Below are 15836 nucleotides of genomic sequence, written 5' to 3'. Positions count from 1 at the left end.
AAAAACACAGCAAGCAAGGGTTACTCCAAGCGGAGTCTCCCTTTTTTCCAAAAATTGGGCCACACAGACACCCACCCCATCAGTGGCAGCACTTGGGCCCTAGTTGCAAACAGGATGTTTTGATTTGCATCAAGCACATTCAAAAATACGCTATTCTTAGCCGTCCCCAGGATGACACTGGGGTAGGTAGCAAAGTCTTTGCTGACCCATGACTTGTTCATCTTGGCTTCTTTTAAAAACAATGTAAGCAAGGGTTACTCCAAGCGGAGTCTCCCCTTTTTTCCAAAAATTGGGCCCCACACACACCCACCCATTCAGTGGCAGCAGTTGTGCCCCAGTTGTACACTTCACAGCTAGATTTGCATCAAGCACATTCAAAAATACGCCATTCTTATCCGTCCCCAGGATGACACCGGGGTAGGTAGCAAAGTCTTTCCTGATCCCAGCTCTGTTCATCTTGGCTTCTTTTAAAAACACAGCAAGCAAGGGTTACTCCAAGCGGAGTCTCCCTTTTTTCCAAAAATTGGGCCACACAGACACCCACCCCATCAGTGGCAGCACTTGGGCCCTAGTTGCAAACAGGATGTTTTGATTTGCATCAAGCACATTCAAAAATACGCTATTCTTAGCCGTCCCCAGGATGACACCGGGGTAGGTAGCAAAGTCTTTCCTGATCCCAGCTCTGTTCATCTTGGCTTCTTTTAAAAACACAGCAAGCAAGGGTTACTCCAAGCGGAGTCTCCCTTTTTTCCAAAAATTGGGCCACACAGACACCCACCCCATCAGTGGCAGCACTTGGGCCCTAGTTGCAAACAGGATGTTTTGATTTGCATCAAGCACATTCAAAAATACGCTATTCTTAGCCGTCCCCAGGATGACACCGGGGTAGGTAGCAAAGTCTTTCCTGATCCCAGCTCTGTTCATCTTGGCTTCTTTTAAAAACACAGCAAGCAAGGGTTACTCCAAGCGGAGTCTCCCTTTTTTCCAAAAATTGGGCCACACAGACACCCACCCCATCAGTGGCAGCACTTGGGCCCTAGTTGCAAACAGGATGTTTTGATTTGCATCAAGCACATTCAAAAATACGCTATTCTTAGCCGTCCCCAGGATGACACTGGGGTAGGTAGCAAAGTCTTTGCTGACCCATGACTTGTTCATCTTGGCTTCTTTTAAAAACAATGTAAGCAAGGGTTACTCCAAGCGGAGTCTCCCCTTTTTCCAAAAATTGGGCCCCACACACACCCACCCATTCAGTGGCAGCAGTTGTGCCCCAGTTGTACACTTCACAGCTAGATTTGCATCAAGCACATTCAAAATACGCCATTCTTATCCGTCCCCAGGATGACACCGGGGTAGGTAGCAAAGTCTTTCCTGATCCCAGCTCTGTTCATCTTGGCTTCTTTTAAAAACACAGCAAGCAAGGGTTACTCCAAGCGGAGTCTCCCTTTTTTCCAAAAATTGGGCCACACAGACACCCACCCCATCAGTGGCAGCACTTGGGCCCTAGTTGCAAACAGGATGTTTTGATTTGCATCAAGCACATTCAAAAATACGCTATTCTTAGCCGTCCCCAGGATGACACCGGGGTAGGTAGCAAAGTCTTTCCTGATCCCAGCTCTGTTCATCTTGGCTTCTTTTAAAAACACAGCAAGCAAGGGTTACTCCAAGCGGAGTCTCCCTTTTTTCCAAAAATTGGGCCACACAGACACCCACCCCATCAGTGGCAGCACTTGGGCCCTAGTTGCAAACAGGATGTTTTGATTTGCATCAAGCACATTCAAAAATACGCTATTCTTAGCCGTCCCCAGGATGACACCGGGGTAGGTAGCAAAGTCTTTCCTGATCCCAGCTCTGTTCATCTTGGCTTCTTTTAAAAACACAGCAAGCAAGGGTTACTCCAAGCGGAGTCTCCCTTTTTTCCAAAAATTGGGCCACACAGACACCCACCCCATCAGTGGCAGCACTTGGGCCCTAGTTGCAAACAGGATGTTTTGATTTGCATCAAGCACATTCAAAAATACGCTATTCTTATCCGTCCCCAGGATGACACCGGGGTAGGTAGCAAAGTCTTTCCTGATCCCAGCTCTGTTCATCTTGGCTTCTTTTAAAAACACAGCAAGCAAGGGTTACTCCAAGCGGAGTCTCCCTTTTTTCCAAAAATTGGGCCACACAGACACCCACCCCATCAGTGGCAGCACTTGGGCCCTAGTTGCAAACAGGATGTTTTGATTTGCATCAAGCACATTCAAAAATACGCTATTCTTAGCCGTCCCCAGGATGACACCGGGGTAGGTAGCAAAGTCTTTCCTGATCCCAGCTCTGTTCATCTTGGCTTCTTTTAAAAACACAGCAAGCAAGGGTTACTCCAAGCGGAGTCTCCCTTTTTTCCAAAAATTGGGCCACACAGACACCCACCCCATCAGTGGCAGCACTTGGGCCCTAGTTGCAAACAGGATGTTTTGATTTGCATCAAGCACATTCAAAAATACGCTATTCTTAGCCGTCCCCAGGATGACACCGGGGTAGGTAGCAAAGTCTTTCCTGATCCCAGCTCTGTTCATCTTGGCTTCTTTTAAAAACACAGCAAGCAAGGGTTACTCCAAGCGGAGTCTCCCTTTTTTCCAAAAATTGGGCCACACAGACACCCACCACATCAGTGGCAGCACTTGGGCCCTAGTTGCAAACAGGATGTTTTGATTTGCATCAAGCACATTCCAAATCCACAAGCATTTACTCTCCCCAGGATGACACAGGGGTAGTAAATTCCTTCTGGATCCATGACTTGTTCATTTTGATGAACGTCAGTCTGTCCACATTGTCACTGGACAGACGCGTGCGCTTATCTGTCAGCACACACCCAGCAGCACTGAATACACGTTCAGAGACAACGCTGGCAGCTGGACACGACAAAATCTCCAAGGCGTAACTGGAGAGCTCTGGCCATTTTTCTATGTTTGAAGCCCAAAAGGAGCAAGGCTCCAGTTGCACAGTCATGGCATCGATGTTCATTTGGAGATACTCCTGTATCATCCTCTCCAGCCGTTGAGTATGTGTCAGACTTGTTGTCTCTGGTGGCCTTGCAAAAGAGGGTCTAAAAAAATTATGAAAAGATTCCATAAAATTGCTGTTACCGGCACCAGAAAAGGTCCTACTGGTACGGGTAGACTGTTGAAGATGACGAGACCGTCCCATGTTTGTCAAGTTACAACTGGGAGATTCACTCCCTGCACCTGCACGGTTGTTTGGTGGAAAAGCCGAGCTAAGATCTAGTAACAGCTTCTGCTGATACTCCTGCATACGTGCGTCCCTTTCTATGGCTGGAATTATGTCACAAAATTTGGACTTGTACCGGGGATCTAATAGTGTGGCAATCCAGTAGTCATCATCACTTCTAATTTTGACAATACGACTGTCATGTTGGAGGTAGTGCAACAAAAAGGCACTCATGTGTCTTGCGCAGCCATGCGGACCAAGTCCATGCTGTGTTTGTGGCATAGAGGTGCTACCCGTTCTTTCTTCCTCTGACATCTGACCCCAACCTCTTTCAACTGAAATTTGACCAAGGTCTCCCTCATCCGCTGAGTCTTCCATGTCCATGGACAGTTCGTCCTCCATTTCTTCATGTTCTCCTGCACCTTGCTCAACATTTCGCCTGCTACTATGCGCCCTTGTCGATCCCTGTCCCCCATGGTCCCATGCCTGCTGCGTTGGTGATGATGAACGTCTGGACCTTCGTGATGTTGTTGTCCCTTGCGCATATGAATCCTCCTGTAGTTCCTCCCCTTCATGTTGTCCCACCCCCTGACTCCGAATAGTGTTTAGCGTGTGCTCCAGCATGTAAATGACTGGAATCGTCATGCTGATAATGGCATTGTCAGAGCTAAACATATTCGTCGCCATGTCGAAACTGTGCAGAAGGGTGCATAGGTCCTTGATCTGAGACCACTCCATCAGGGTGATCTGCCCCACCTCTGCATCTCGTTGGCCCAGGCTATACGTCATGACGTATTGCACCAGGGCTCTGCGGTGCTGCCACAGTCGCTGTAACATGTGGAGAGTTGAATTCCAGCGTGTCGCCACATCGCATTTCAGGCGATGAACCGGCAGGCCGAAAGACTTCTGGAGCGATGCAAGTCGCTCTGCTGCGGCGCTTGAACGGCGGAAGTGAGCTGACAGTTTTCGTGCCCTGTTCAGAAGGCCATCTAGGCCGGGATAGTGTGTTAAAAATTGCTGCACGACAAGGTTCAACACGTGAGCCATACAAGGTACGTGTGTCACCTTGCCCAGGCGAAGTGCCGCACCCAGGTTTGCAGCATTGTCGCACACGGCCTTACCAGGCTGCAGTTTGAGTGGAGACAACCATTTATTAAACTCGGACCGCAAAGCTGACCACAACTCCTCAGCTGTGTGACTCTTATTACCAAGACATGTCAAGCTAAAGACCGCCTGATGCCGTTGCGCTCTGCTGCCAGCATAGTAATGAGGGGTGCGTGATTCCTTCTGCGCAGTGAGAACGCTGGTGGCCTGACCAGGCAGGCTTGGGGCGGAGGTGGAGGACCCAGATGAGGTGGAGGATGCAGAAGCAGTGGCGGAACTTGGACAGACAGAGGATTGACACACAAGTCGTGGGGACGGCAAGACTTGTGCAGCAGACCCTTCACCATCTATCACCATAGTTACCCAGTGCCCAGTCAGCGACATGTAACGTCCCTGTCCATGCTTACTGGTCCAAGTATCGGTGGTGAAATGCACCCGTTCACACACAGAGTTTCTCAAGGAAGCGGTGATGTTGTGTGCGACATGCTGGTGTAGCGCGGGCACACCTTTCTTAGAGAAGTAGTGGCGACTAGGCATCTGGTACTGGGGCACAGCGACAGACATAAGGTCTCTAAAATCCTGTGTGTCCACTAGGCGGAAAGGCAGCATTTCGGTAGCCAACAGCTTACAGAGGGATAGAGTCAACCTCTTAGCTTTGTCATGGGTCGGAGGAAGTGGCCTTTTATTTGACCACATCTGAGGGACAGAGATCTGGCTGCTGTGTGTAGACGGTGTTGAGTAGGGTGTCCCTTGAAAAATGCAGGTTTGTGAGGAAAGTGCAGGCGGAGACATGATGTTGCCTTCATCCAACGTTGGTGCTATCGATGTCTGAGAGAGCTGTACACACTCACTTGTTTCCCCTTCCAAACCAACTGACGACCTTACAAGCAAACTGCCTGTTGCGGTTACAGTGGTGGAAGTTTTGCGTGGAAAAACAGGTGTGGCAGCTGTCCCCACAGTCCTAGAAGATGAAGAGCGCGCGGATGCAGTGGAAGGGGCGGGCGGTGGATGGTTCGCTCCACTAGGCCGCATTGCAGCACGGTGAGCTTCCCACCGGGACTTATGATATTTAGTCATGTGACGATTCATGGAAGAAGTTGTCAAACTGCTGAGGTTTTGACCTCTACTAACAGAATCATGACAAATGTTACATATCACATGAGTTGGGCGATCTTTTTCGATGTGAAAAAAGGACCAGGCTAGGCAAGGCTTAGAGGCCATGCGACCTGTTGATCCACCCCGAATAATGCTCATAGGCAGAGTGGTGGCTGAGGATGCAGTTGTAGACGTGCTACCAGTGCTCCGACTCTGTCCAGGAAGGCGCAAGGTAACTTCGTCGTCGGTTGCATCCTCCTCCACCGCCTCTGTTGACCTCCTCGAGTGCCTGACTGGGGGTTGACAGTAGGTGGGATCTAGAACGTCATCATCAATTGTTGTGTTTGCACTCCCCTCCCCCTCAGACCGAGCCTCTTCTTGCCCTGAACGAATATTTAAGTTGTCATCCCAATCGGGTATCTGCGTCTCATCTTCATCAGTATGTTCCTCATTGTCTATAACCACAGGTGTTACAGTTTGTGACAAAGGGTCAACATTATGCTCAGAAACTTGGTCCTCACGGCCTGAATCTGAGTCACAAAGGTTCTGGGCATCACTGCAGACCATTTCCTGTTCTGTACTCACTGTAGCTTGGGAGCAGACCTCTGATTCCCAGGCTATAGTGTGACTGAACAGCTCTGCAGACTCAGCCATCTCAGTTCCACCATACTGTGCAGGGCTGATGGAGACTTCAGAGCTGGGAGAAAGCAAGTTTGATTGGGATGACAACTCAGAGGACTGGTGTTTTTTGGATGCGGTACTTGAAGTGGCAGAGAGGGCACTTGTTGGACCACTTGAGATCCATTCAAGCATTTTCCTTTTTTGCCCATCATCTACCTTTGTTCCTGTTGTTCGTGTCCGTAACAAAGGGAGCACATCGGATTGTCCACGGTAAGTAGTAGACATCTTACTTTTGCTGGTAGATGGTCTATCTTCAGCAGATGATAATGGAGCTTTGCCACCTTCCCCACGGACAAAACCTTTTTTGCCTTTTACACCACGCCTCTTCCCCTTTCCACCAGCATCTGTCATTTTGCCACTCATGTTGATTGCGACAAGATTGTGGACTGAAAATGTGGTAGTAAAAATTGAGAGGTGGTGAAGATTGCAGTGGTGGTCTAGCTTTATTAACAGCAGAATAATAAAGAATAAATATCCCTGACAATGCAACTTAGTTATAATTAGTTGGAGTGTGCAACGCAGGCAGACGTGCTGCAAATGTCTTTGCACTAGTGGGACTATAGCAAAGTCCAATAGCCACGTATAGGATGCCACTAGGTACACTGAGTGTTTGCTAGTATAATGGCTTGGTTAGAATGAGTTGTAGTGTGCAACGCAGGCAGACGCGCTCTGCAAATGTCTTTGCACTAGTGGGACTATAGCAAAGTCCAATAGCCACGTATAGGATGCCACTAGGTACACTGAGTGTTTGCTAGTATAATGGCTTGGTTAGAATGAGTTGTAGTGTGCAACGCAGGCAGACGCGCTCTGCAAATGTCTTTGCACTAGTGGGACTATAGCAAAGTCCAATAGCCACGTATAGGATGCCACTAGGTACACTGAGTGTTTGCTAGTATAATGGCTTGGTTAGAATGAGTTGTAGTGTGCAACGCAGGCAGACGCGCTCTGCAAATGTCTTTGCACTAGTGGGACTATAGCAAAGTCCAATAGCCACGTATAGGATGCCACTAGGTACACTGAGTGTTTGCTAGTATAATGGCTTGGTTAGAATGAGTTGTAGTGTGCAACGCAGGCAGACGCGCTCTGCAAATGTCTTTGCACTAGTGGGACTATAGCAAAGTCCAATAGCCACGTATAGGATGCCACTAGGTACACTGAGTGTTTGCTAGTATAATGGCTTGGTTAGAATGAGTTGTAGTGTGCAACGCAGGCAGACGCGCTCTGCAAATGTCTTTGCACTAGTGGGACTATAGCAAAGTCCAATAGCCACGTATAGGATGCCACTAGGTACACTGAGTGTTTGCTAGTATAATGGCTTGGTTAGAATGAGTTGTAGTGTGCAACGCAGGCAGACGCGCTCTGCAAATGTCTTTGCACTAGTGGGACTATAGCAAAGTCCAATAGCCACGTATAGGATGCCACTAGGTACACTGAGTGTTTGCTAGTATAATGGCTTGGTTAGAATGAGTTGTAGTGTGCAACGCAGGCAGACGCGCTCTGCAAATGTCTTTGCACTAGTGGGACTATAGCAAAGTCCAATAGCCACGTATAGGATGCCACTAGGTACACTGAGTGTTTGCTAGTATAATGGCTTGGTTAGAATGAGTTGTAGTGTGCAACGCAGGCAGACGCGCTCTGCAAATGTCTTTGCACTAGTGGGACTATAGCAAAGTCCAATAGCCACGTATAGGATGCCACTAGGTACACTGAGTGTTTGCTAGTATAATGGCTTGGTTAGAATGAGTTGTAGTGTGCAACGCAGGCAGACGCGCTCTGCAAATGTCTTTGCACTAGTGGGACTATAGCAAAGTCCAATAGCCACGTATAGGATGCCACTAGGTACACTGAGTGTTTGCTAGTATAATGACTTGGTTAGAATGAGTTGTAGTGTGCAACGCAGGCAGACGCGCTCTGCAAATGTCTTTGCACTAGTGGGACTATAGCAAAGTCCAATAGCCACGTATAGGATGCCACTAGGTACACTGAGTGTTTGCTAGTATAATGGCTTGGTTAGAATGAGTTGTAGTGTGCAACGCAGGCAGACGCGCTCTGCAAATGTCTTTGCACTAGTGGGACTATAGCAAAGTCCAATAGCCACGTATAGGATGCCACTAGGTACACTGAGTGTTTGCTAGTATAATGGCTTGGTTAGAATGAGTTGTAGTGTGCAACGCAGGCAGACGCGCTCTGCAAATGTCTTTGCACTAGTGGGACTATAGCAAAGTCCAATAGCCACGTATAGGATGCCACTAGGTACACTGAGTGTTTGCTAGTATAATGGCTTGGTTAGAATGAGTTGTAGTGTGCAACGCAGGCAGACGCGCTCTGCAAATGTCTTTGCACTAGTGGGACTATAGCAAAGTCCAATAGCCACGTATAGGATGCCACTAGGTACACTGAGTGTTTGCTAGTATAATGGCTTGGTTAGAATGAGTTGTAGTGTGCAACGCAGGCAGACGCGCTCTGCAAATGTCTTTGCACTAGTGGGACTATAGCAAAGTCCAATAGCCACGTATAGGATGCCACTAGGTACACTGAGTGTTTGCTAGTATAATGGCTTGGTTAGAATGAGTTGTAGTGTGCAACGCAGGCAGACGCGCTCTGCAAATGTCTTTGCACTAGTGGGACTATAGCAAAGTCCAATAGCCACGTATAGGATGCCACTAGGTACACTGAGTGTTTGCTAGTATAATGGCTTGGTTAGAATGAGTTGTAGTGTGCAACGCAGGCAGACGCGCTCTGCAAATGTCTTTGCACTAGTGGGACTATAGCAAAGTCCAATAGCCACGTATAGGATGCCACTAGGTACACTGAGTGTTTGCTAGTATAATGGCTTGGTTAGAATGAGTTGTAGTGTGCAACGCAGGCAGACGCGCTCTGCAAATGTCTTTGCACTAGTGGGACTATAGCAAAGTCCAATAGCCACGTATAGGATGCCACTAGGTACACTGAGTGTTTGCTAGTATAATGGCTTGGTTAGAATGAGTTGTAGTGTGCAACGCAGGCAGACGCGCTCTGCAAATGTCTTTGCACTAGTGGGACTATAGCAAAGTCCAATAGCCACGTATAGGATGCCACTAGGTACACTGAGTGTTTGCTAGTATAATGGCTTGGTTAGAATGAGTTGTAGTGTGCAACGCAGGCAGACGCGCTCTGCAAATGTCTTTGCACTAGTGGGACTATAGCAAAGTCCAATAGCCACGTATAGGATGCCACTAGGTACACTGAGTGTTTGCTAGTATAATGGCTTGGTTAGAATGAGTTGTAGTGTGCAACGCAGGCAGACGCGCTCTGCAAATGTCTTTGCACTAGTGGGACTATAGCAAAGTCCAATAGCCACGTATAGGATGCCACTAGGTACACTGAGTGTTTGCTAGTATAATGGCTTGGTTAGAATGAGTTGTAGTGTGCAACGCAGGCAGACGCGCTCTGCAAATGTCTTTGCACTAGTGGGACTATAGCAAAGTCCAATAGCCACGTATAGGATGCCACTAGGTACACTGAGTGTTTGCTAGTATAATGGCTTGGTTAGAATGAGTTGTAGTGTGCAACGCAGGCAGACGCGCTCTGCAAATGTCTTTGCACTAGTGGGACTATAGCAAAGTCCAATAGCCACGTATAGGATGCCACTAGGTACACTGAGTGTTTGCTAGTATAATGGCTTGGTTAGAATGAGTTGTAGTGTGCAACGCAGGCAGACGCGCTCTGCAAATGTCTTTGCACTAGTGGGACTATAGCAAAGTCCAATAGCCACGTATAGGATGCCACTAGGTACACTGAGTGTTTGCTAGTATAATGGCTTGGTTAGAATGAGTTGTAGTGTGCAACGCAGGCAGACGCGCTCTGCAAATGTCTTTGCACTAGTGGGACTATAGCAAAGTCCAATAGCCACGTATAGGATGCCACTAGGTACACTGAGTGTTTGCTAGTATAATGGCTTGGTTAGAATGAGTTGTAGTGTGCAACGCAGGCAGACGCGCTCTGCAAATGTCTTTGCACTAGTGGGACTATAGCAAAGTCCAATAGCCACGTATAGGATGCCACTAGGTACACTGAGTGTTTGCTAGTATAATGGCTTGGTTAGAATGAGTTGTAGTGTGCAACGCAGGCAGACGCGCTCTGCAAATGTCTTTGCACTAGTGGGACTATAGCAAAGTCCAATAGCCACGTATAGGATGCCACTAGGTACACTGAGTGTTTGCTAGTATAATGGCTTAGTTATCAGTTGGAGTGTGCAGAGGACAAGAGGGTACAGTGGCAGGATTGTGGTGCTCTGGGTAGAGGAATGGAAGACTGCCTTTCTATTCCCTCCTAATGGTGAAATGCAGGTAGGAAATCCCTGACCTGGGCTACACAGACGCTGTTGCTGTTTGCAGGACCTGTCACCTATGGCTCTCTGACCCTGCCGGTTGGAGCCCTTAAAAGGACTGCTATAAAGTGCTCTCCCTAAGCTGTCTAACGCTGTGTATGCAGCGCATACAGCTGTATCGGCTATAGGACTCAGGAAGACGGAGCTGCGACAGTGATGTCTGACACCAAAGACGCAGAAGGCAGATAATGGCGTCCGTGAAGAAAATGTCCGGTTTTATAATGCAGGGACATGTGACATGCAGATCCTATCACACATGCCGTTGCTTCTCTGGCTCAAAGTCCACTTAGCTGTGTGTGTGTCTGGGATTGGCTGACATGCTGGCCCGCCCCACAAGACGCGCGCACTTAGGGAAGGAAGACAAGAAAAAAAAAAAAAAAAAATGGCGATCGCCATTATAGAAACAGCAGTGATCTGAAGGCGCTGTTCACGCACACTATACACTGAAATGTGATAATAGTTTGATTCACAGAGTGACTTACACTATTACAGCAGAAACCAAGCTATGATTTAGCTGTTTTTTGGCTGCTAGAACCGTTCTCGAACGTTTCTAGAACTACCGAGCTTTTGCAAAAAGCTCGAGTTCTAGTTCGATCTAGAACATGCCCCAAAATCACTCGAGCCGCGAACTGGAGAACCACGAACCACGAACCGCGCTCAACTCTACTCACCAGTCATCGTCTGACCATCAATAATGAGGTGACAAGTCATAGGGGCGGGCCTCTGCAAGCCATTTGGGAGTGGCCTGGCCACATCGTCAGGACACCTGATGCCCTGTGGTCTATATGGGCCCCCCCACATCAGGGGCAGGGCCAAAGAGTTCATTACCGGACCTAGTTTCTGATGCAGTAAGTGCCTGAGCATGGTCAGTTGCATGAAATAGAGTCTCTGAAAAAAGACTATCAGCTTTAGCATGGTGTCTCGGCACAAAACAGGACTTAGACCCGGCACGGAATGCAAGTACCTGTGCAAAGAGGCTTTTCACACTAAGTGTGGGAGCATGCGCTGTATCCCGAAATGAAGACTTAGCCTCAGGAATGGTACAGTCAGGCTGAGCATACTCACTAGGCGAAACACTGTAGTTAGGCTGCAGCTGGGGTAAATCGGCACACGCATGCGCACTAGCTGCCTCTCCACACTTACACGTGGAGGAGAAATTGCTCTTCGGGTGTGGACTTGGAGATGCTGTCTATGAACAGAAGGAAAAGCTAAAGGAAGCCTCACTTTCTATCCCTCCGAATGATCAAATGCAGCAAAGAATTCCCTGAGTTTGCTATAAAATTAGCGTAGCAAAATGTGCATGAGGGTGTCATGCAGAGGTGCTGCAAATAGATTTGCAACCGTGGGGCACTAATGGAGTCCAACAGCCACTTCTTGTATGCCACTAAATGGCAGCATTTTTTGCTATCATTATAGCTTATTAAAAACAGAGCAGGAGGGTGTCATGCAGAGGTGCTGCACATAGATTTGCACCAGTGGGGCACTAATAGAGTACAACAGCCACTTCTTGTATGCCACTACGTTTACTCAATTTTTGGTATTCTAATGTCTTAGTAAGTAACAATGAGTTTGAGTGTGCAATGCAGGCAGAGGTGCTGCAAAAATCTTTGCATTAGTGGGACTATACAGAAGTCCAATAGCCATGTTTAGGATGCTACTAGGTACACTGAGTGTTTGCTAGTATAATGGCTTAGTAACAATGAGTTTAAGTGTGCAATGCAGGCAGACGTGCTGCAAATATCTTTGCACTAGTGGGACTATACAGAAGTCCAATAGCCACGTTTAGGATGCCACTAAGTTCACTCAGTGTTTGCTAGTATAATGGCTTAGTTATAATGAGTTGGAGTGTGCAGAGGACAGGAGGGTACAGTGGCAGGGTTGTGGGTCTCTGGGTAGAGGAAAGGAAGCCTGCCTTTCTATCCCTCCTAATGGGGAAATGCAGCGAGGAAATCCCTGACCTTAGTTACACAGACGCTGTCATCTTGTGTAGCTGTTAAACTCTGTTTTCAGGACCTGTCACCTATGGCTCTGACCCTGCCCGTATGAGCCCTTAAAAGGACTGATAGAAAGTGCTATCCCTAAGCTGTCCAGCGCTGTGTATGGAACGCATACAGCTGTATCGGCGATAGGACTCAGGACGGAGCTGCGCCAGTGATGTCTGACACCAAGGACGCAGAAGAGATAATGGCGTCCGGACGGGCAGATACTCGTTTTTATAATGCAGGGACATGTGACGTGGACATCCTATCACACATGCCGTTGCTTCTCTAGCTAAAAGTCCACTTAGCTGTGTGTGTGTCTGGGATTGGCTGACATGCTGGCCCTCCCCACTACACACGCGCGCTTAGGGAAGGAAGACAAGGAAAAAAAATGGCGATCGCCATTATCCATACAGCAGTGATCTGAATGCGCTGTTCATGCACACTATACACTGAAATTTCATAATAGTGTGAGTCACAGAGTGACTTACACTATTACAGCGGAAAGCCAGCTAGGAATTAGCTGGGTTTTTTGCTGCTAGAACCGTTCTCGAACGTATCTAGAACTATCGAGCTTTTGCAAAAAAGCTCGAGTTCTAGTTCGATCTATAACAGCCCCCAAAATCACTCGAGCCGCGAACTGGAGAACCACGAACCTAGAACCGTGCTCAACTCTAGTTAAGATCCACGAGCAATTTTCTTAAAAATCGGCAAATATCGGTTGTGCTTGGTAACTGTTCGTAGTTGCAGTAATGCTTTTCGTCTACCTAATTATCACTTTGGCTAGGAAAATGTTTCTGTATGATGACTATGGGGATGCGTTTGATGAGGGGAAGAGGTGGGGAGAGGTCAGAGCAGTAGGGCTTTTTTGTTTTTGTTTTAAGTTTATGTGTGGATGTGTCAGCAGCCAATCGGGGTACAGAAAACGTCCACAACATTCAGAAACAAGGGCTTATGTCATTTATTGCCTAAATGTCCCCTTGTATATAAAATGTGGACACATGGCGTCCGTGCCATTTTGTGATTGCTACAGCTTTGGGTCAGTGTTGCCGCTGCTGCTAGACAGTTAGCTTAGACGGTGGATTTAATTTTAGGTAGTTGAGAAAGTTAAGAGGGTGAGAGTGTAGAATAGGGAAGTGCAGTGTAGGGAACTCTGTGTGCCACAAATTGGCATTTCATCATCTAGTGATGGCTAATTGTATGGTCCTTCCACAAATTGCTATTTCAGCCTCTAATTACTGCTAAATCTGTTCTCCAGCTCCAAACTTGCTATTTCACCCTCTAAATAGTACAAAATGTTTTCTGCAGCTCCAAATTGCTATTTCAGCCTCTAAATAATGAAAAATCTGTTTTCTGGCTCCAATTTGCTATTTTGACCTCTAAATAGTGCGAAAACTGTTCACTAGCTCCAAATTGCTTTTTCAGCCTCTAAATAATGCAAAATATGTTCTCTACTTCCAAATTTGCAATTTAAGCCTCTATATAGTGTGAAATCTGTTCTCCAGCTCCAAATTGCTATTTCAGCCTGTGAATAGTGATTGTTCATTTAGTGACAGGTGACTGACTGGTGTAGGACTCGGATTGAAAAACAGCCGGATAAAAGAGGGAAAGGGTACATCAACTTGTCATATCTGAAAACAACTGACAACTGCTGTTACTGGATGGGATACTCCACTCCCTTTTTTTTGGCAGGCACAAAGCGTTACAACTTGTAGAGCAAGGCCAGAAAGAGCATGTGCTACAGTGCTCAACTGCGTCTGCTGTTTCTTCCTCCTCCATCACCATGGCAAGTGTTCTCCAGCCACAGAACCTCCACTTGTTTTCCTGCTACAGTTGGGATGAGTGAGAACCCATCAGCCGTTACAAAAGTGGATATGCCTGATGTTTTTGAATGATCTCAGACACTGAGTACACACATCTTTTTCTAATCACCATAACATCTTTGCCTACACCCCTCTCACAGTCCACCAGTTTGTCATGTACACCCTACTCCACCCTTTCTCATCACAACAGCCAGCCTTCGGTCCCGCAGTAGTGGTCACGTAAAAGATTATTTCCTCCTACAAATGCCAAAGATAAAAGCTTGAACTTCACCATATCTAAACTGTTGGCCACGGAAATGCTGCCTTTCCATGTGGTGGATACAATCAGTTTCTTTGCAGTGTTAAACATCCATGTGCTGTCTGTGTTTTTCATGGACCCATGTCTCCATATGTTTTGCATGGATACATGGTCCATGTGCAAACACGGACATATAAAGATCACCATAGATTATACCGGAAACATGTACATGTGAAGGGGCCTAAGGGAAATAGTCTTTCACTATGCTATGCAAACTGCTTTTTTCACTTCGATCATTATTTACATATTAAACACTAGAGTGCCTGTGTGTTCCTCAATGATCTATGACATGATTTCCACCATCATAACATGTGCATACTCAACAAACGTATAACATGTCTTTTCACATTACATGTTTGGTAATCGGTAGGACCAATACAGTCTAAATTGAATGCTACCATTTCTACCCTTAAAAGAATGGTTTACTACTTATTTTTCCAAGCCATATCGATATAATGTTGAGAAACAAGGCTTCTCTCAAATACCTGTACCGCCCCAGTGTCAGCGGCTGAGCCGCTCGGATCCGGAACCGCGGTGGCTCGAGGGGTCTCCAGACCCGGGGGTCGTGCGGACACTCGAATTTTGAAAAGGGGGGAAATATGTACAGGGGATTAGGAAGTTCATGACGCCACCGACGGTGTGTGGTAAGGTGGAGTACCACCTCTGCTGTTGGGGAGCCCGGTGGCGGTGGTATGGCAGCAAGGTGTCTAACCCCTCCTTGGGTAGGGGGTTGTGCCCCGGGGCCTGGTGTTGGCAGTGAAGGGGTGCCGTTGGGAAAGGAAAGGGTTTCTGTGTACTCACTCATTCCAAGAATACTGACACCGACAGCTTGTAAACCAGAATTCTGAGCACCGCTGCAGCAAGGAGGGAGCCTGCTTAGATCCGTGCCGTTGGTGTTGCTTGTTAGCCTGTGACCTTTTCCGTGGCACCTTGTTCACTATTTGGACCCAATAGTGTGGAACTAATCGGGTCCCGCTCACCTGTATGGCTAACGGAGTGAGCTTGCTCTCAGGGTTCACGCTCGGGATTTGGTGAACTGTGTTTGTAGGGAAAGTCCTATCCCATCGCTGCGCTAGTACCCCGATTTTGGAGCAGGTGAGGGATGAAGACTTCACCCCCGTCGGGTAAATTACCAGGACGCTTGAAGCTACTTCCCGGCCTAGGGTCCGCATACCCCATTGTGCCCTGGTCCCTGTCCGGAGATGGCTCAAGGCCGCTGGCTGCCTTCCTCGGCAATCCGTGCCCCTTGACACGATCCTCTGTGACCGGGGTTC

The sequence above is a fragment of the Anomaloglossus baeobatrachus genome, chromosome 2 (genome assembly GCF_048569485.1).
Source record: "Anomaloglossus baeobatrachus isolate aAnoBae1 chromosome 2, aAnoBae1.hap1, whole genome shotgun sequence".
Taxonomy (NCBI): Eukaryota; Metazoa; Chordata; class Amphibia; order Anura; family Aromobatidae; genus Anomaloglossus; species Anomaloglossus baeobatrachus.
Note: the sequence above shows the minus strand (reverse complement) of the source record.